The following is a 21,995-nucleotide window of genomic DNA, read 5'->3' as shown; positions in this document are numbered from 1 at the left end:
AAGACTCAACAGTATGATTTCTACAAGGAACCCACTTTAAATTTAAAGAAACCCAAGTAGGTTAAAAATAAAAGGATAAAGATGCACTATGCTACACTAATCAAAAGAAAGCTGGGAAAAAAAGAAAGCTGGAGTAACTATATCAGTTTTAGACAAATCAGACTTTGGAACAAGGAGGATTATCAGGAGTAAAGAGGGAGATGGCAGAATCATGAAGGGGTCAGTTCTCTGGGAAGACAACAATCCTGAATGCATAGGCACCTAACAACAGAATGTCAAATAACAGAAGGCAAGAACTGAGATGAGGAACAGACAACTCTCATCCACTATTATAGATTGAAATTTTAAAAACCCGTTTGACAGTTCAAACAGGCAGAATATCAATAAGAATATGGATGACCTGAACAGCATTATTAACCAAATTGATTTCTTTTACAGTTATAGAATGCTTCATTCAACAAGAGCAGAATACACATTCTTCTCAAGCCCACATGAAGCATTCCTCAAAATAGGTCACATTCTGGACCATAAAACACACCTTAACAAATTTAAAACAATAGAAATCATATAAAGTATATTTTCTAACCATAATGGAATTAAACTAGAATTTATTAACAGAAAGATATGTGGAAAATCCCAAATATTTGAATATTAAACCACACACTTCTAAATAACACAAAGTCCAAGAAAAATTATCAAGAGAAATATCGACAAAATGCGAGCATACTACTTATCAAAATTTGTGTGATGCAGTGCTTAGAGGAAAAGCTATAACATGAAATGCACATATTAGAAAAGAAGAAAGATCTAAAAAATCAATAATAACCTAAACTTTTACCTTAGCAAACTAGAAAAAGAAGAGTAAACTAAACTCAAAACAGGAATAAGAAAGACAATTAAAAAAATTAGAGATTAAAAATTAAATTATAATGCAGTAGAAAATCATTTAGGATGCTGAAGGATCCCAGAATCTAATGCAAATGGAAAAAAAAGAGGCAATTTAACTGTACTACAAATGTATGAAGCATCTTTCCTGAAGGGGATGGGGGAAAAGGTGCTTACCTAGGTACATTTGGAAACTAGTGGAGATTGTAAACCTAAAGGAGAATGGGATGTAATAAACACTGTAATCCAGCTGATAAAGCTGTTTCCCTTGGGGGTACAGGTTAACAAATTTAAACCACTATACATGTATGCTAAAATTGAACAGTTAAGCAAATTGACAGTTGGTGGTGGGGAGCAGGTTTCTCACTGTTGGAGTGGGAGGTTTACAGACAAGCAAGGGGAGAAGTGTACACTAATCCGTGTGGCTGGGACAGTTTCTCAGACTTTGTTTTTGATGGTCTTGAAAATTTTGAGGAGTACTGATTATGTATTTTGTAGAATATGCATCAATTGAGATTTGTCTGATATGTACATATGTATATAGACACAGGTTACTACACACACAAATATTTTGTTGCTTTGTCAGCTGAGAGGGCCTAGAAGCAATGATACCCTCATAGCCATAAGCACATCTAGCACCAAGATACTGGTTTCTAATACTATTTTCTAAAAGAAGAAACCAAGAGTCCTTTGAGAAATAGCAGGTTCTAGAACCGGGGCAGGGAATTTAGAAGATGAGTCCGGAGAATCTTGTAGTGCCAGAAAACAGGGAAATGTTCAAAAGTAGACACAGTGACAAAGCTAAATTAAAGCAAAATAGGAGCCAACTGAAAGAGCTCCCAATGGCCAAACCTGGAACAATTTGAACAACAAAATATAGTAGTGTTGGTTATAACTCAAAATATAAAATGAGTATCTATAAGTCCATAGGTAAATGATGGAATAAATAAATAGGGCAAATAAATCTAATGTGCAGAACAATTTCAAATAATTAAGTATGTACTTCATCCTCTAGGAAATAGAGCATTCTTCCTCATTCCTTAAGTATGAGCTGAACATAGAGACTTCCTTCCAAAGAATTAAGTATGGAAAAAGGAAAAAAAGAATAACTTCACAGTGGAGAAACCTGATAAAAACTACCTCAGCTGGGTGGTCAAAGTTATCAGCAACAGTGATAAGTGGTGTTGATAGTATGTACCCTTGAAATTCTTCTGTAATTTTGAAATCATATCAAAATTAAAAGTCACAAAATTAGGCCTGTGGGGAATTTGACCTCTACGTACTCCGTACTCAAATGTGGTCCATGAACCAGCAGGATTGTCATTACCTATGATCTTCTTAGAAATACTGAATCTCACACCCCACCTGGATCTACTCTATCAGAATCTGTATTATACCAACATGTCCAGGTGATTTTTAAATCATATTATAAACACATATCATAAACACATATTAAAGACTAAGCAGCCTGCTCTTTAGGACTTTATTTGTGTGAAAGTACTTAGCACCATCTGCACGTGTTCTAGAAATAAAGGGAGGTTGGGTCATTTATCCTTTCATATCAGAAGGCTGGCCCCATGGATGTGCCACCTCGTTCCCATTTCCCTCCTTAACCCATGTTACTCTAGTATGCATGGTACAATAATATATTCAGAAACTTTTAATTCAATAAAATCTGCTTAATTTATCTCTTGCTTTTATTCTATCTATTCTCATTGAAAGCTCAGTTTGAACCTCACCTTATCCATGAACACTTTCCTAAACACCTTGAACATCTTTAAACCTCTATAATTCTGTCAATCTTAAGAAAAAAAAAAAATCAATATTTTACTTTTGATTAGGTGCTATTTTCTTGTTCTGGTCATGAATTCCAAATTCATTGTTATGTTCCTGCTGTTATACGACCAGGTTTTACGGAAGAACCCGTCTTCCAGGTTCTCTGTTACAACTCCCTCCAAAGTATGATGTTTATCCTCTAGAATATGTGGAAGAGGATTCATTAGAAATGAGAAAAATATCAGAACTTCTCATTATTTATCAAAAGCTTAAGAAGACAAATCTATGTTATTGACATTTGATAACTAGATAGAATATGTCTAATTTATAATTTTATAAAACATATATTGGAGATGCAAGCTGAAAACTTTTTGCTGATCTGAGTATGTAATAAAAAAAGTTTGGAAACCATTTCTTTAGAGAATCATATAAAATTATCTCCCCCTCTGTCTCTACTCTCTTCCCTTCTCTGTCCGGACTTTCTCTTTTCTCTCTCTATGTATATATATCTCACTTAGTAATAAAGGGAAAACTGAAGGAGGGGACAATGACCATCAGTGTTTGGCATCAGAATCCTCATTGTAGGTATGTTGGGTTCAGAGACCAACTCATTCCTTACTGGCTAGGGATATGGTTATGGGGATCATGTTTAGGTGACATTGTACCAGAATTACTATAATAAATTAGAATTCAAATTTCTGCTGCTTATCAGTGTTTTCTCATTTGATTGATACATTGGGCATCATAGGACAACCTGACATTGAGTCAAATAAACCCAGAGATTTTATGGTCGTGGGAAAGATGATAACTGTATTTTTTGGCAAAATCTCTAATTTCATATTCAATTAAAAAATGCTAGCTCTTAAAAATAATATGCTAGATCTAAAATCCTATGAAGTGTTTTTTTAATGAAGTCCTGATTTATATAGCTCTTTTTGACCAATAAATATAGGGCAAATTTTCTATGTATCATGCCTAAATTTTAAATTTATTAGAAGAAATAAGTTAGAAAAAATGGAAGCAGCTAATCTTTAAAACATTTGATATTCTATCACTTTTAAGATACAAAGTAACATACTGGTTCTAATTGTGAGAATAAAAGTAGTTGGAAAATCACTACTAACAACAATGATGACCCACTAATAGAACTTACTCCTCAGAATATGTGCTATTTAAATAACTTTTTATGTGGTAAAATATTTGCAAGTCATATTACAGATGAGGGAATTATTTCCCTAATATATAAAGAGCTCCCATAAGTTAATAAAAAGAAGAAAGACCAATTACTCCGTTAAAAAGGATAATGGATATGAAAATATAATTCTTAGGTTATGAAGTAAAAATAGCTCAAAAAAATCATAAAGAGAAACATAAATAAAAACCAGACTAAAACACTATGTATCACCCATAACATTTGTAAACGTTTAAATGCTCAGCACATTCTGTTGTTGAGACTGTAGTACAAATATTGTGTTGAATATAAATTGGCATCAGCTGCATGGAGGGCAGTTTGTTTATAGATGTTAACATAACAAATTACTTAAATATTCATTTCTGGAAATTTATTCTAGACATATACATGTTGAAAATCATGTATAAAATAGACTATTAATGTAAGTGTAAAGACGTACACTGTATTGTTTTACATTTAAATTTTTAATATTAAAAAATTTAAAGTCTCATAAATATGTTATCTATATAAAAAGTTATCTGTTGAAAACTAAATTATGATCTTGTATCCTTCTCCATGCATCACATCAAATAGCTCATATATTGTACGACAAATAATGGCTACTGTGATCATATGGTTAAGTTGGTGTGTATCAGATTTCTCCACAGCTAAGTTAATATTTTTTCTTTTATAGTTAATAGGGGAGATGGTTTGAGACTAGGCAATTCCCCTTTCTCATAGTTTTGCCCACTAATTTTCGGATTCGTTGGTGGATCTTATCTGCAATAATTGTTACTGTGGTGTTTGCCTAATGTCGATTCTCTGTTTCTCCAAATTCACTAAGTGGAACTTTATTTTAAGAGCTATTCCTTTCCCCATTTATTTATTTACTCAATTATTGATTTATATCACTACATACTTATGAATATTTAATTTATTCTATAGGTTAAAATCCAGTACCATTGTTTTTTCATTTTATTGCTCAATGATCCCACTTTGGTCATTAGGGCCATTTGGACATTAGATCATTAGTCATGTTGGCTCTTGTGTCCTTCCAGAAAACCTTCACCTTTTAGAGCATTTTCTTACCTTCCTACATCACCACATATTCCAGGTTTACCTTGTGTTTTTCCTGTCCTGGTCCTGGAATCAACAACTTCTTAATGATTCCACCATTTCTGTGGCATTCATGTAGAAACACATAATCTCATTCTAATTATGAGACAACATTAGACAAAACCATATTGAGGGAAATTCTGCAAATATAACTGATTAGTACTGCTCAAGTATCAAGGTCATGAAAGACAAGGAAAGACTGAGGAACTCTTACAGACTGGTAGACCAAGGGAAAATAATGACTAAATATAATGTGGGATCCTGGATAGGATCATGAAAGAAAGAAAGGTCATAAGTGAAAAATTTGTTGAAATTAGAATAAGGTCTTTGGCTTAAGTGACAATATTGTAACAGTGTTTCCTGTTATTTATTTATTTATTTATTTATTTGATTGCACCAGGTCATAGTTGCAGCAGGTGTGCTCCTTAGTTGTGGCATGTGAACTTTTTTTAGTTGCGGCATGCATGTGGGATCTAGTTCCCTGACCAGGGATCAAACCCAGGCCCCCTGCATTGGGAGCACAGAGCCTTAACCACTGCACAACCAGGGAAGTCCCTTATTTCCTGTTTTTGATAATTTACTCTATGTAAGATGTTAACATTTTGAAAAGCATAGTGAGTGATATAAAGAAATTAATAATATTTTTTGCTACTTTTCTATAAGTTCAAATAAAAAGTTAAAAATATTAAAAAGAAAAAAATCGTTGAACTAGTCTGGAAAGCTCTCCAAGATATATACTTAAATCTGGGAAAGAAAAGTTCACCAGTTGTGTATGTGTGTGGAAATATATGTGTTTGTGAATATATATAATAGCTTTGGAAGGACACAAAGAAACTATCAATATTTGTAGAGATTTTGGGAGACAGGGAGAGATACAGTTTTTATTGAATATTCTTTTTCTTTTTTATCATGTACATATATAATCTATAACAAAAGAGCAAAATAAAGAAAATTTAAAGGGCATTATATTGCTGAAGTAAGTGTAATGATATATAAGGTTAATATAAAATGTGTAGATTATTTAACTATATAACTACATATGTATTGATACTTTTATCTTGTTGATGAAAATAATTCATACATGTTAACATCAAAAGTTTACTGAAATTCAGTTATCTTAAGTCCCTTTACTTTTTTTAAAATACTTTTTTACTAGGGAGTGAAAATTGTCTTCAGAGGGCTGTAGGTCTTATATTCTACACAAGTGGACTGTAATTTGAAAAAAATTTCAATCAGCATTGCTGTAAAGCTCTGCTCTCTCTCAATAAATGATTCTTTTCTGTATCTGTTCTCTTGCCTACAATGCCTGTCTGATTTTTCCCTTAACCAGCTCTCTTCTCTTCTTTAAAACTCAACTTAGGTGTTATCTTCTCCAGAAGTTTTCCTCATCCCTAATCCCCAAATTTGGGCTTGACAACAATCCTAAATGCTTCTATTACACTGTGTGTTTATTTAAGTCATAACCTCCATTTTATTATAATTATGTTTTTAAGTCTCCTTCTTAAATTACATGCAGATTAAGGAAGGAGACTATTTTGTCATTGCACTCTTTATACTTCAGAGAATGACAAACATTGGTCTAAATTTTATATATATTTATATTATATATATAATTGTATCATATATATTCAAGACAATTAAAGTAAGTTTAAAATATGAATCTAGAAATCTCATGCTTCCTGCAGTGAGCAAATCCACATAGGATTAAGTCATCTAGATGAAAACATGGTCTAAATTCTGAAAAAAAATCACATTAAATTTAAAGGAAAGAATAGATAATAGCACTTGAAGGAATCTTAGAGGCAAACTACTGGAGACCACATTTCTTTCCATTCCCTCTGTTTCTTTTTTTTAATTGATATATGACTGACATAACATTATATTAGTTTCATTATATTAGTTGTACAACATAATGATTTGATATATGTATATATTGTGAAATGATCACCACAGTGAGTCTAGTTAACATCCATCACCATACATAGTTACACATTTTCTTTTTCTTGTGATGAGAACTTTTAAGGTCTATTCCCTTAGCAACTTTCAAAAATACAGTACAGTATTATTAACTATAGTCACCCGCTTCACACCACTACCTCTGGCCTCTGGCGAAGTGGGTGAAATGGGTAAAGAGAGTCGAAAGGTTCAAACTTCCATTTATAAAATAAGTCCTTGGGAGGTAATGTACATCTTCTTTATCCATTCATCCATTGATGGACACTTAGGTTGTTTCCATTTCTTGGCTGTTATATATAATGCTACAATGAACATGGGGGTTGCATATATCTTTTTGAATTAGTGTTTTTGTTTTCTTCAGATAAATACTTAGAACTGGAATTGCCAGATCATATGGTAGTTCTATTCTGAACTTTTTGAGGAACCTCCATACTGTTTTCCATAGTGGCAGCACCAATTTACATTCCCACCAACAGTGCATGAGTATTCCCTTTTTTTCACATCCTCACCAACACTTGTTATTTCTTGTCTTTTTGATAATAGCCATTCTATCAGGTATGAGGTGATATCTCATTGTGAGAGCCCACTTTTTTATACACATGAGGTAAAGGTAGAGTAACACACTGTTTAAGTTTGGTTTTTGTTGGTTTTTTTTACTTCAAAAATAAATTCAATTAGTAAAGGGGGAGTTTATTCTAACATTTCATTTGGGGTGATAAGGGTGGGACCACAGTGTGCAAATTAGAAGGAACTGGATTAGATGTATGAATCATACAAAAGTGTCCTTTGTCCAGGTCACCACAGCTCTGAATGTGGGTTGTGTGTCACTGTAGTCTTCCATCTTGGACTTGACCCTCTTATAAAAGCTCAACCTTACAATCATTCACTGTGGCCCTAGATAAGAAAAACAAAACCTCACAGAAATCCCAGAACCATTACATATCTAGAAGGTTAGTTCTGAATCCACTGTAGCACTGGGCTCCCAGTAGAAGGAACTCCTGGATATCCTTCCTAGAGCTTTGTCATTAACATGACTCAGTGTCTCTCCTCATGTCACCTTGCTCATTGTGTCTGTTTCTACTCTTTATTACCAATAAGCTCCTTCTTTTCTGTGTATATTAAAAACAAACAGAACAAAACATTATGTTGTCGCTTCTTTTAAACTTTATAATTTACCATAACTTTGCCTTTTAGGATCCCTTACAGCCTCCACTCAGGGCTTCTCTTTATGTATTTATTTTTCAGGTTTGTTTCTCAGTAACTCATTCTCTTTTTATATCCAATTTAGTTTCTGGAGGCAGTGTGACTGTCCCTGCTCATTTTGTGTGTATGTATGTGTGTGGGATCATAGATACTTGTCTATCTTAGGAAATAGCTTTCTTTGGATTGGTTAGGAGTCCACACCTAACAGACTCAGCCATGACTGGAGGAGGGTGTTGAAAGGTGGGATGGGGCTCCTTTTGTTAAAAATATGACCTCCTAAAAGTGAACATCAGCAATCTCAAAAAAATCAAAATCAGAAAATATAATGGACAAAATTAAGATTATAGTTCTTCAGATATTGTTGGTCTGTCAAACAAAGCCAAAATAAGGGTTGGGAATAAGACCAAAATATAATATTAGAGTCAAAAAAGTCAATTTACATAGATGTTGCACTTGTTTATTCATATACATAGTAAAATGAAAACTCTGGGAATCGAGAGCTGCTTCAGATGTGGTAAGTTTAACACCTTATACACTATGGACACTCCATCAATATCAAACGAGTGTGACAACAGCTGCAAATATTTCACAAGATGCATTTTTTTTTCTCTTTTCCTATTGGTGTTCTCAAGCTTTGCTTAGGATAATCGATTGAAGGTTTCACCTTAATTTCTAGAACTCTAAATTTAGTGTCTATGGAAACATCCTTATATTTAAACATCTGAGCCTGTTTCAAACATTTCTGGATAGTTCTTCATTAATTTTTCCTTTGCAATGAAGTGATTTGTTATTTTTTAAAGTTATTGCTATTTGAAGAATCACATCTAGAAGATAGAAGAAACCCAAAAGATGGGTGCTGTTTTTCTCTTAATGATCTTAAGATATTTTTCTGCAATTATTTAAAGAACTATGTCGGGGGGAACTTCAAGATGGTGGAGGAGTAAGACATGGATATCACCTTCCTCCCCACAAATACATCAAAAATACATCTACATGTGGAACAACTCCTACAGAACACCTACTGAACACTGGCAGAAGACCTCAGACTTCCCAAAAGGCAAGAAACTCCCCATGTACCTGGGTAGGGCAAAAGAAAAAAGAAACAACAGAGACAAAAGAATAGGGACAGGACCTGCCCCTCCGGGAGGGAGCTGTGAAGGAGGAAAAGTTGCCACACACTAGGAAGCCTCCTCACTGGTGGAGACGGGGTGGCGGGGGGAAGCTTCGGAGCCATGGAGGAGAGCGCAGCAACAGGGGTGCAGAGGGCAAAGCGGAGAGATTCCTGCACAGAGGATGGGTGCCAACCAGCACTCACCAGCCCGAGAGGCTCGTCTGCTCACCCACTGGGACGGGCGGGGGCTGGGAGCTGAGGCTCAGGCATCAGAGATCAGATCCCAGGGAGAGGACTGGGGTTGGCTGTATGAACACAGCCTGAGGGGGCTAGTGCACCTGAGCTAGCCGGGAGGGAGTCTGGGAAAAAGTCTGGAACTGCCTAAGAACCAAGAGACCATTGTTTCAGGGTGTGTGATTCCATACCCCTCCCTCCCCCTGCCTGAGTGAGCCAGAGACCCCTAATCAGCTGCTCCTTTAACCCTGTCCTGTCTGAGTGAAGAACAGACACCCTCAGGTGACCTACACACAGAGGCGGGGCCAAATCCAAAGCTGAACCACAGGAGCTGTGTGAACAAAGAAGAGAAAGGGAAATTTCTCCCAGCAGCCTCAGGAGTAGCGGATTAAATCTCCACCATCAACTTGATGTACCCTGCATCTGTGGAATACCTGAATAGACAATGAATCATCCCAAAATTGAGGTGGTGGACTTGGGGAGCCACTGTAGACTTTTTTTCTGCATCTAATTTGTTTCTGGTTTCATGTTTATCTTAGTTTAGTTTAGTATTTAGAGCTTATTTTCATTGGTAGATTTGCTTATTAATTTGGTTGCCCTCTTCCTTGTATATATATATATATTTTTTTTCCTTTTTCTCATTTTGTGAGTGTGTATGTGTATGCTTCTTTGTGTGACTTTCTCTGTATAGCTTTGCTTTTGCCATTTATCCTAGGGTTCTGTCTGTCTGATTTTTTTTTTTTTTTGTATAGTTTTTAGCACTTGTTATCATTGGTGGATTTGTTTTTTAGTTTGATTGCTGTCTTTCTTTTTTTAAATTACTTATTTATTTTATTTTTAATAATATTTTTATTTTTTATTTTAATAACTTTAATTTATTTTATCTTTTTCTTTCTTTCTTTCTTTCTTTTATTTTCTTTCCCTTTTATTCTGAGCCATGTGGCTGACAGGGTCTTGGTGCTCCAGCTGGGTGCCAGGCCTGAGCCTCTGAGGTGGGGGAGCTGAGTTCAGGACACTGGTCCGCCAGAGACCTCCCAGCCCCAAGTAAGATCAAATGTTGAAAGCTCTCTCAGATATCTCCATCTCAATGCTAAGACCCAGCTCCACTCAATGAACAGCAAGCTACAGTGCTGGACACCCTATGCCAAACAACTAGCAAGAGAGGAGCACAATCCCACCCATTAGCAGAGAGGCTGCTTAAAATCACGCTAAGTTCACAGACACCCCAAAACACAACACTGAATGAGGTACTGCCTACCAGAAAGACAAGATGCAGCCTCAACACCAGAACAGAGGCACCAGTCCCCTCCACCAGGAAGTATACAAAACCCAATAAACCAAACTTACCCACTGGGAACAGACTCTAGAAACAACGGGAACTACGAACAAGCAACCTGCGAAAAGGAGACCCCAAACACAGTCCATTAAGCAAAATGAGAAGACAGAGAAACACACAGCAGATGAAGGAGCAAGGTAAAAACCCACCAGACCAAACAAACTAAGAGGAAATAGGCAGTCTACCTGAAAAAGAATTTAGAGTAATGATAGTAAAGATGATCCAAAATCTTGGAAATAGAATGGAGAAAATACAAGAAACGTTTAACAAGGACCTAGAAGAACTAAAGAGCAAACAAACAATGATGAACAACACAATAAATGAAATTAAAAATTATCTAGAAGGAATCAATAGCAGACTAACTGAGGCAGAAGAACGGATATATCACCTGGAAGATAAAGTAGTGGAAATAACTACCGTAGAGCAGATTAAAGAAAAAAGAATGAAAAGAAATTAGGACAGTCTCAGAGACCTCTGAGACAGTATTAAACACACCAACATTCGAATTATAGGGGTCCCAGAAGAAGAAGAGATTAAAAAAAGGGACTAAGAAAATATTTGAAGAGATTATAGTTGAAAACTTCCCTAACATGGGAAAGGAAATAGTTAATCAAGTCCAGGAAGCTCAGAGACTCCCATACAGGATAAATCCAAGGAGAAACACGCCAAGACACTTACTAATTAAACTTTCAAAAATTAAATACAAAGAAAAAATATTGAAAGCAGCAAGGGAAAAGCAACAAATAACATACAAGGGAATCCCCATAAGGGTAACAGCTGATCTTTCAGCAGAAACCCTGCAAGCAAGAAGGGAGTGGCAGTACATACGTAAAGTGATGAAAGGGAAAAACGTACAACCAAGATTACTCTACCCAGTGAGGATCTCATTCAGATTCAATAGAGAAATTAAAACCTTTACATACAAGCAAAAGCTAAGAGAATTTAGCACCACCAAACCAGCTTTACAACAAATGCTAAAGGAACTTCTCTAGGCAGGAAACACAAGAGAAGGAAAAGACCTGTAATAACAAACCCAAAACAATTACGAAAATGTTAATAGGAACATACATATCGATAACTACCTTCAGTGTAAATGGATTAAATGCTGCAACCAAAAGACACAGACTGGCTGAAGGGATACAAAAACAAGACGCATATATATGCTGTCTACAAGAGACCCACTTCAGACATAGGGACACATACAGACTGAAAGTGTGGGGATTGAAAAAGATATTCCATGCAAATGGAAATCAAAAGAAAGCTGGAGTAGCAATTCTCATATCAGACAAAATAGACTTTAAAATAAAGACTATTACATGACACAAAGAAGGACAGTACATAATGATCAAGGGATCAATCCAAGAAGAAGATATAACAATTGTAAATATTTATGCATTCAACATAGGAGTATCTCAGTACATAAGGCAAATGCCAACAGCCATAAAAGGGGAAATCAACAGTAACACAATCAGACCAGGGGACTTTAACACCCCACTTTTACCAATGGTCAGATCATCCAAAATGAAAATAAATAAGGAAACACAAACTTTAAAGGATACATTAAACAAGAGGGACTTAGATGATATTTATAGGACATTCCATCCAAAAACAACAGAATACATTTTCTTCTCAAGTGCTCATGGAACATTCTGCAGGATAGATCATATCTTGGGTCACAAATCAAGCCTTGGTAATTTTAAGAAAATTGAAATCATGTCAAGTATCTTTTCTGACCACAATACTATGAGACTAGATATCACTTACAGGAAAAAATCTGTAAAAATTACAAACACATGGAGGCTAACCAATACACTACTAAACAACCAAGAGATCACTGAAGAAATCAAAGAGGAAATCAAAAAGTACCTAGAAACAAATAACAATGAAAACACGACAACGACAACCCGAAACCTATGGGATGCAGCAAAAACAGTTCTAAGAGGGAAGTTTATAGCAATACAATCCTACCTCAAAAAACAAGAAACATCTCAAATAAACAACCCAAACTTACACCTAAAGCAATTTGAGAAAGAAGAACAAAAGAACCCCAAAGTTAGCAGAAGGAAAGAAATCATAAAGATCAGATCAGAAATAAATGTAAAAGAAATTAAGGAAACAGAATCAAAGATCAATAAAACTAAAAGCTGGTTCTTTGAGAACATAAATAAAATTGATAAACCATTAGCCAGACCCATCAAGAAAAGAAGGGAGAAGACTCAAATCAATAGAATTAGAAATGAAAAAGGAGAAGTAACAACTGACACTATAGAAATACAGAGAATCATGTGAGATTACTACAAGCAAATATATGCCAATAAAAGGGACAACCTGGAAGAAATGGACAAATTCTTAGAAAAGCACAGCCATCAGAGACTGAACCAGGAAGAAATAAAAAATATAAACAGACCAATCCCAAGCACTGAAATTGAAACTGTGATTAAAAATCAGCCAACAAACAAAAGCACAGGACCACATGGCTTCACAGGCAAATTCTATGAAACATTTAGAGAAGAGCTAACACGTATTCTTCTCATACTCTTCCAAAATATACTAGAGGGAGGACGCTCCCAAACTCATTCTGTGAGGTCACCATCACCCTGATACCAAAACCAGACAAAGATGTCACAAAGAAAGAAAACTACAGGCCAATATCTCTGATGAACATAGATGCAAAAATCCTCAACAAAATACTAGCAAACAGAATCCAACAGCATATTAAAAGGATCATACACCATGACCAAGTGTGGTTTATCCCAGGAATGCAAGGATTCTTCAACATATGAAAATCAACCTATGTGATACACCATATTAACAAATTGAAGGATAAAAACCATATGATCATCTTAGTAGAAACAGAAAAAGCTTTCAACAAAACTTAACACCTATTTATGATAAAAACCCTCCAGAAAGTAGGCATATAGGGGACTTACCACAACATAATAAAGGTCATATATGACAAACCCACAGCCAACATCATTCTCAGTGGTGCAAAACTGAAACCATTTTCTCTAAGATCAGGAACAAGACAAGGTTGTCCACTGTCACCACTGTTATTCAACATAGTTTTGGAAGTGTTAACCACAGCAATCAGAGAAGAAAAAGAAATAAAAGGAATCCAAATTGGAAAAGAAGAAGTAAATCTGTCACTGTTTGCAGATGACATGATACTATACATAGAGAATCCTAAATATGCAACCAGAAAACTACTAGAGCCAATCAATGAATTTGGTAAACTTGCAGGATACAAAATTAATGCACAGAAATCTCTTGCATCCCTATACACTAATGATGAAAAATCTGAAAGAGAAATTAAGGAAACACTCCCATTTACCACTGCAACAAAAAGAATAAAATACCGAGGAATAAGCCTACCCAAGGAGACAAAAGACCTGTATGCAGAAAACTATAAGATACTGATGAAAGAAATTAAAGATGATACAAACAGATGGAGAGATATACCATGTTCTTGGATTGGAAGAATCAACCTTGTGAAAATCACTATACTACCCAAAGCAATCTACAGATTCATTGCAATCCCTATCAAACTACCAATGGCATTTTTCACAGAACTAGAACAAAAATTTCACAATTTCCATGGAAACACAAAAGACCCTGAACAACTAAAGCAATCTTGAGAAAGAAAAACAGAGCTGGAGGAATCAGGCTCCCTGACTTCAGACTATACGACAAAGCTACAGTAATCAAGACAGTATGGTACTGGCACAAAACTGAAATATGATCAATGGAACAGGATAGACAGAACAGAGCTAAACCCACGTACATATGATCACCTTATGTTTGACAAAGGAGGCAAGAATATACAATGGAGAAAAGACAACCTCTTCAGTAAGTGGTGCTGGGAAAACTGGACAGCTTCATGTGAAAGAATGAAGTTAGAACATTCCCTAACACCATACACAAAGATAAACTAAAATTGGATTAATAACCTAAATGTAAGGTCAAACACTATAAACCTCTTAGAGGAAAACATAGGCAGAACACTCTATGACATAAATCACAGCAAGATCCTTTTTGACATACCTCGTAGTGAAATGGAAATAAAAACAAAAATAAATAAATGGGACCTAATGAAACTTAAAAGCTTTTGCACAGCAAAGGAAACCATAAACAAGATGAAAAGGCAACCCTCAGAATAGGAGAAAATATTTGCAAACAAAGCAACTAACAAAGGATTAATCTCCAAAATATACATGTAGCCACGCAGCTCAATATCAAAACAACAAACAACCCAATCCAAAAATGGGCAGAAGACCTAAATCGACATTTCTCCAAAGAAGATATACAGATTGCCAACAAACACATGGAAGGATGCTCAATATCACTAATCATTAGAGAAATGCAAATCAAGACTACAATGAAGTATCACCTCACACCATTCAGAATGCCCATCATCAAAAAATCTACAAACAATAAATGCTGGAGAGGGTGTGGAGAAAAGGGAACTCTCTTGCACTGTTGGTGGGAATGTAAATTGATACAGCCACTATGGAGAACAGTATGGAGGTTCCTTAAAAAACTAAAAATAGAACTACCATACGACCCAGCAATCCCACTACTGGGCATATACCCTGAGAAAACCATAATTCAAAAAGAGTCATGTATCACAATGTTCACTGCAGCACTATTTACAATAGCCAGGAATTGGAAGCAACCTAAGTGTCCATTGACAGATGAATGGATAAAGAAGATGTGGCGCATATATACAATGGGATATTACTCAGCCATAAAAAGAAACGAAATTGAGTTTTTTGTAGTGAGGTGGATGGACCTAGAGTCTGTCATACAGAGTGAAGTTAGTCAAAAAGAGAAAAACATATGCTAACACATATATGTGGAATCTAAAAAAAAAAAAAGTTATGAAGAACTTAGGGGCAGGACAGGAATAAAGATGCAGACGTAGAGAATGGACTTGAGGACATGGGGAAGGGGAAGGGTAAGCTGGGACGAAGTGAGAGAGTGGCATGGACTTATATATACTACCAAATGTAAAATAGATAGCTAGTGGGAAGCAGCTGCATAGCACAGGGAGATCATCTCCGTGCTTTGTGACCACCTAGAGAGGTGGGTTAGGGAGGGTGGGAGGGAGACGCAAGAGAGAGGGGATATGGGGATGTATGTATGCATATAGCTGATTCACTGTTATACAGCAGCAACTAACACAACATTGTAAAGCAATTATACTCCAATAAAGATGTTTTAAAAATAAATAAATAAATAAAAGTAAAGTACTATGCTGAATAATTCCGTTTTCTTTTCTTTTTTCCTAAGATCTCAGACAGAATTCTTTTATGACAGACTTCACTAATTTTTCAGTGCTCTCTTTTTCTCTCTCTCCCAGTCTCATTTCTCATAAGAAGCATAGATAATGTTTAGGTTGGAGTCACATCTATAATAGAGCACACTCAAAGTATTACAGAAAAATTCTCTGTATACGTAGAGTTTATACATGTGACTTAAAGGAATGTAATTCCTTACATAAATAAAATGATTAAAAGCCACAGGACCTAGCAAAGATGTTGAATGTTGTAAGAGAAAAAAGAAAAAGAAGGGAAATCTTACAGACTACCTTTGAAGGAATTTGGTAGTTAAATAATAATGCTGTTTGGGAATTTCCTGGTGGTCCAGTGGTTAGGACCCGGTGCTTTCACTGCCAGGGCCCAGGTTCCATCCATGGTCGGGGAACTAAGATCCTGCAAGCCTTGTGCGTGGCATGGACAAAAAAGAAAAAAAAATGCTGTTTGCCGATCATACACTACCAAGTTCGATCCACTTACTAAAATGGTTATAGCCTCAAGCTGAATCTAAAATGTACCACAATGTACTTGTCATTTTGCAGTCCCATTTCCAAACCACCTTCACGTGAGTTCCTATTTTATTGAATGACACCAACATCTACTTAGCTATTGGAGGCAGAATACACTAATCTCCCTTTCTTTTATCCTCATATTGGATATGTTCTCAAGATCACCAAATTTTAGTTATTCTACCTACAAAATATTTCTAAAGTACTTTTATTTCTATCCATTTTTGTGTCTAGTCCCCTTGTTCAAGCCACCAATTTTTTCCCCTTAAATTACTGCAATTATTTTTACTAAGTGTCCATAACTTTATTTTTTAGCTCTTTCTCCCCTCTAAAGCCAAAGTGATTTTTCTAAAATGTGAACCTGGACATTTCTCTTTCCTCTTGCTTCTTTAATGAAATCCATCTCTTCTCTCATCTTTACACTACATTCTAACCTTCCTGAATTTCTTTTGGTTTGCTGACTCTACCACCTTCTCACTCTTTACTCTAGGCCTATGAACTTACTGCCTGTTCGCCTGAGAAACTCTTTATCAGTTTCTTTGTCAGGCTAATTCTTACCAAGGCTTTGGCTCTTGCTGCAAAGTTGCGTACTTCAGGTAGAATTCTTCAGCTTCGCAAGGTTAAAATCTCACTATGAGCCTCCAGAGCACTCTGTACTTCCTCTATTCTAATATTATTCTGAATTATAATTGCTTACTCAATTGATGTCTGCCTTGTAAGTTATAAACCTCATAAGGATGGAAAGTGTGTCTACCTTCTTATTCCTCATAACCCCAACATCTACAAGAATGTTTAGGACCAAGTAGGTATCAATGAATACTTGTTAAATGACTGAGTGATTAGAAGTGCCCTGATTTAACCTATTTAATAAGAGTATACTGACCCTATCCTGTGATTAACTGATTGTCAGGTAACACAAGTCTTTCCATAATTGGTATGCATAGAATATTTTTTCACAAGCCTGATTATTCTTTTCTTTTGGAGTGTATTTCATTCACATAACAATCATGGCCTGTCACCCCATCTTCACATGCTGCTTTCTTGGGGAGTTGGATGTGTTATGTGACTTAGTTTTGGAAGAATATGTTTAATATTCTAGCTCAGTTACTTCTTTTTGTCTTTTTCTTTGGGTCCAAAACTGTTCGCAGAAACTGTGCTTCTCTATGTGTTAGGTTTACAAATGCAAGCTACCACATGAGAAGGTCTGTGATGTCCTAATGCTGTCTGTGCCTGGGTTGGTGTCTGTTAAAATCTGAGCTCACAATTAGCTAACTTGCTTGCAATAGCCCCATTCTCCCTTATGAGATTGTTCAGTAGTAAAGGAGATATTTGTATTGTCTTCTGTCTTAGTCTGCTCTGGTTGCTATAACATAATATCATAGACTGTGTGGCTTAAAGACAGACATTTATTTCTCACAGTTCTCGAGGCTGGGAATTCTAAGGTCAAGGTGCCAGCGAATTTGCTGACTGGTAAGAGCTCTCTATTTTGCATACAGCCGCCTTTTTGCTGTATCTTCACATGGTAGAGAGAGAGAAAGAGGGCTCTGGTCTTTTTCTCTTTTTATAAAGGCACTAATCCCATCATGGAGGCCCCACCCTCACGACTGCCACTAAATCTAATTACCTTCCAAAGGCCCCGCCTCCAAATACCATCACATTGGGGATTAGGGCTTGCACATATGAATATTGCAGGAAAACAGACTGTCCATAGCATCTTCCATTTGCTTTTCTGTCTTTCTTATTTTTAACTAGTTCAGGAAAAAATAGGAAATAGAATACTATTTACTGGACCTTTTTGAATCCCAGCATTGTCACTGTATCATTGTTGCATTCTAGGCTATTTCCTCTATTCATTCATTTAGGCAACAAACCCTTAGTAAGTGTCTACTATGTGCCAGGTAATCCCTAGGAAGATTAATTCTTCTACTTGAGCTTTAAAAACTAAAAGTAGGCATCAGAGAATTTATGGTTTTAGTCCCACTAGATTGTAAACATCATGTTGAAGTTGGATTGGATAGTATTTGGAGTTCATATTATTCTAATTGGATTTCAAAGTGCGTACAGCTTGCTTTGAAAATATTCTGTATATACTGTTCATTTTAGGAGACTAGTTTATGTATTCTTCACTTTTCCACCACTCTTTTTAATTCTTCTAGGTAAGTAGATTGTTCTTTAACCATCTAAATGGTTCTGACATTTTACTCCTGCCTTCAATTAATTTAATTTGTACTTAAAGAATATCTATAACTACACTTAAGCAAAAACAGTTTCCATAGTAACATCATAGATTTTCTAAATTCAGGCTATGATGTAATCAACTAAAATGACTATCATACCCAAATTCTTGTTTATTTCATCTGCAGCATTCCTTATTTAAATCTATTGTACTACACGCAGATTTTCCACATATGAATTTAACTTGGAAGTATAGAGCATTTTTCAATTGCCTTTATTTTAGAAATTCCTGTTTCATTTCACAGCATTATGGAATTCACATTCCTGCTAGAGTTAAGATATCGACAGAATAGGCTGGATTATGAGTAGTGTATCTATATGATGTTGACCTACTTTTCTAAAATTATGAAAATTTTCTATCCATGCTGACAGCTGTAGAATATCACTGTAGTCAAAATATTATGGAAGAGTGGATTTCAGACACTAAATTGATTGTTGCTGTTAGATCTATTAACGTATTACAATATAAAGTAGTTAAGGATCTTGCCCTTGATTTTCTGAAAAAAGTCTAATAAGATTGTTTTTTGCTTGTATCTAAATTTTTGACTTAATTGCTTTTCTTTTAAGTAGTAGTTGTGGATATACATTTATATATAATTGATATTACTCTCTAAAGGGCTCTAATGGTGGAAAAAGTTGAGATCTTTGCTTTTGGATTTAGAGAAATTTATTTGAATATATCTAGGCTTTTGAGCCTGTAAACTCTGGACAGAATTTTGTAAATGGATTTTCTTTACTCACAAAAAATCTCTCTTTTTTGCTCACTTTTCCCTTTGTTCATTACTTATAGCCTTAGAAACAAAAATGTGTAGGATAGAAAAATAAGAGCATTTATTTGTAGACATAGTCAAGTTATATCCTAGAGGATAAAAGAAAAAGGGAGAAAGGAAGAAACGTCATTAGCATGTTAATACTGCCCAAGAGGTCCCATGTACTCTTTGGAGGCCCCAGAAGAGTTCAGTATAGTCAGGAGATTTCAGAGGGAATCCTTCATCATAATTCCCTAAGAAAGACCAAGTTGCTTTTTGCTCTTTACATTCATAGAAGTTTGTTTCTTTTTACAGCATATCTTATTACATACATTATTATATCTGTAAATATCTCTTCTACTATTCCCTAAGTTCCATAAGGATAGTAAGTTCTAAGAAAGCAGTTGCCACATTGGCAACAGTTTCAGAGACATCAAATAAAGACAGAAATTGCTGGGTTTTGGAAATCTGGAGATTATTGGTGATATTTGCTAGAATAGATTCGGGGGGTATTTGAGTGTGTTTATCAGCATTCACTCAGGTAATATAGTCCATGTATTCTGTGCATAGAAGGTTTAATATAGAATCATGGATTGACAGAACTTGTTGGAAACACTGAAGGACTGAAACTCAGGGAAGCTACCATTCAGGATAAGGGGAGCTGATGCCCAAATGTCAGAGAAATTGACATGAAAGATCTCAGTCTGAAACACTAAAGTAAATTGTTCTCAAAAGCTTGCTAGAAGTTATTACAAGTCTTGAAAATCTGTAGAAAGCCCCCAGAAACTGTCTCTGTCTGTTGGGGGAAACTGATGGGTCTTCAGAACTTCCCCCAAAGCCACAGCCACTCGATCATCTCTCTACATGTCTCATATGTTGCCTGCTCCAAAGAATAGTAGTTTCTGCTTTATTTTCACCTAATTCTCACCTGAATTTCTCACACTGATAAACTCTAACCTAGAACCATATAAAGTAAAGGGTTCTGGGATGTGAATTTCCCAGGCTTAGGGATGAGTGATGGTAATGCTGAGCTGGCCACAAACGGTCCAGGACTGGAGTTCATATGAGACTAGTTATCATAGCTTAGGAAGAGAAGTAGGTCACAGAACAGATAATTTTTTAAAGGAAAATTGATTGGAAAAGAATGAAAGGAGATAGGTTATTAAAGGCAAACAAAAGATTTAGCTCTTTTTCCTTTTAAAGGTGATAATACTTGGCTAGACTGTTAGCAGAAGGGAAGAAGCTAATACAGTTTGTAGTATGACAAAGGAGATGATTATTAATGAAGCAAGGTCTCTGAGGGAGATAGAAGAGGTTGAGAGCAAAGTATGATTGGAGAGTTTAGGAGGGACCAATCTTTCTCTGACACTGAGAATAAGACAACATGGTGCAAAAATAGGGTTCAAAGTGGTGAAATGAGGGAGTTGATGGGTGATGGTTTCTATTTTCTCTGTGAAGTAGGGAGTAATGATGGCTGCTGAGAAGGGGTCTGGCAGGGGTTAATTCTGAGGCCAGTGTATTGGTTTGGAGTAATACTGAAGGTGATGGGGACAAGAGTTATCTATGAGCAAGCAGAAGATTGCTGAGTTCACTGAGAGCTCAGAGGAGTCCCAAGCCCACACATATGTGGTGACACCAATCTGCATGCCTGCTGGATTTTCCCTACTGCATTTACCATCTATGATGAATTTATAGCCCTCTTGAGTTCTTCTTTCCTATTATTTCTGTGAGTGCCCTGTGCTTGTATTGCTCCTGGCATTCACCTAGGCACAGTAAAAAAATCATGTATTTGTGCTTAGTTTATAGCAGGCATTCAGTAGAATGTGCGTTTGAATTAAACTGAACCAAACTGGCCATAGCAGGAGAGACTTGATCCAGGTTTAGTGAGTTGTGGAGTCCATGATGCGGAAAGATTTAGAACTAGGGAGATGGTGGAGGGTATCTGTGACAGTGTTCCTGAGGTAATTGACTAAGGGTCTAGGCTGGGTAGGAAAGAAAGTGAGGCCAGGGAAGAGGAATAATAAAAATGGAAAAAAATGAAAGGAACAAGGGAATAGAAGTCTTGAGAGTTTGAAGAACAGATTTAGTGAGAATAGAGGAATGAGAAAACTAGAAAAAAAACCAACAAGAATTGTAGTCAAAGAATGTATCATTGGAGATATTTTCAGAGTTGTAGTACTTCTAAATAACAGAGAAAAAGCTTCCAGTTATAGCCATGGAGTAGATGAAGGGCAGTGGAACTCAGAACATGAAAGAGTTAAGAATATGGTAGTCGGTAGGGCCACTATATATGATTGACTATTATGCTAGTCTAGTCTACACAATAATCTATACGGAAGATGCCCACTGGAGGTATGCATTGCACACCAGTGTAGCCACCCATGGTGGTCCTGGACTGG

Source organism: Balaenoptera acutorostrata, chromosome 5 (assembly GCF_949987535.1).
Source record: "Balaenoptera acutorostrata chromosome 5, mBalAcu1.1, whole genome shotgun sequence".
Classification (NCBI taxonomy): domain Eukaryota; kingdom Metazoa; phylum Chordata; class Mammalia; order Artiodactyla; family Balaenopteridae; genus Balaenoptera; species Balaenoptera acutorostrata.
The sequence above is the reverse complement of the archived record's forward strand: the minus strand, read 5'-3'. Positions refer to the sequence as shown.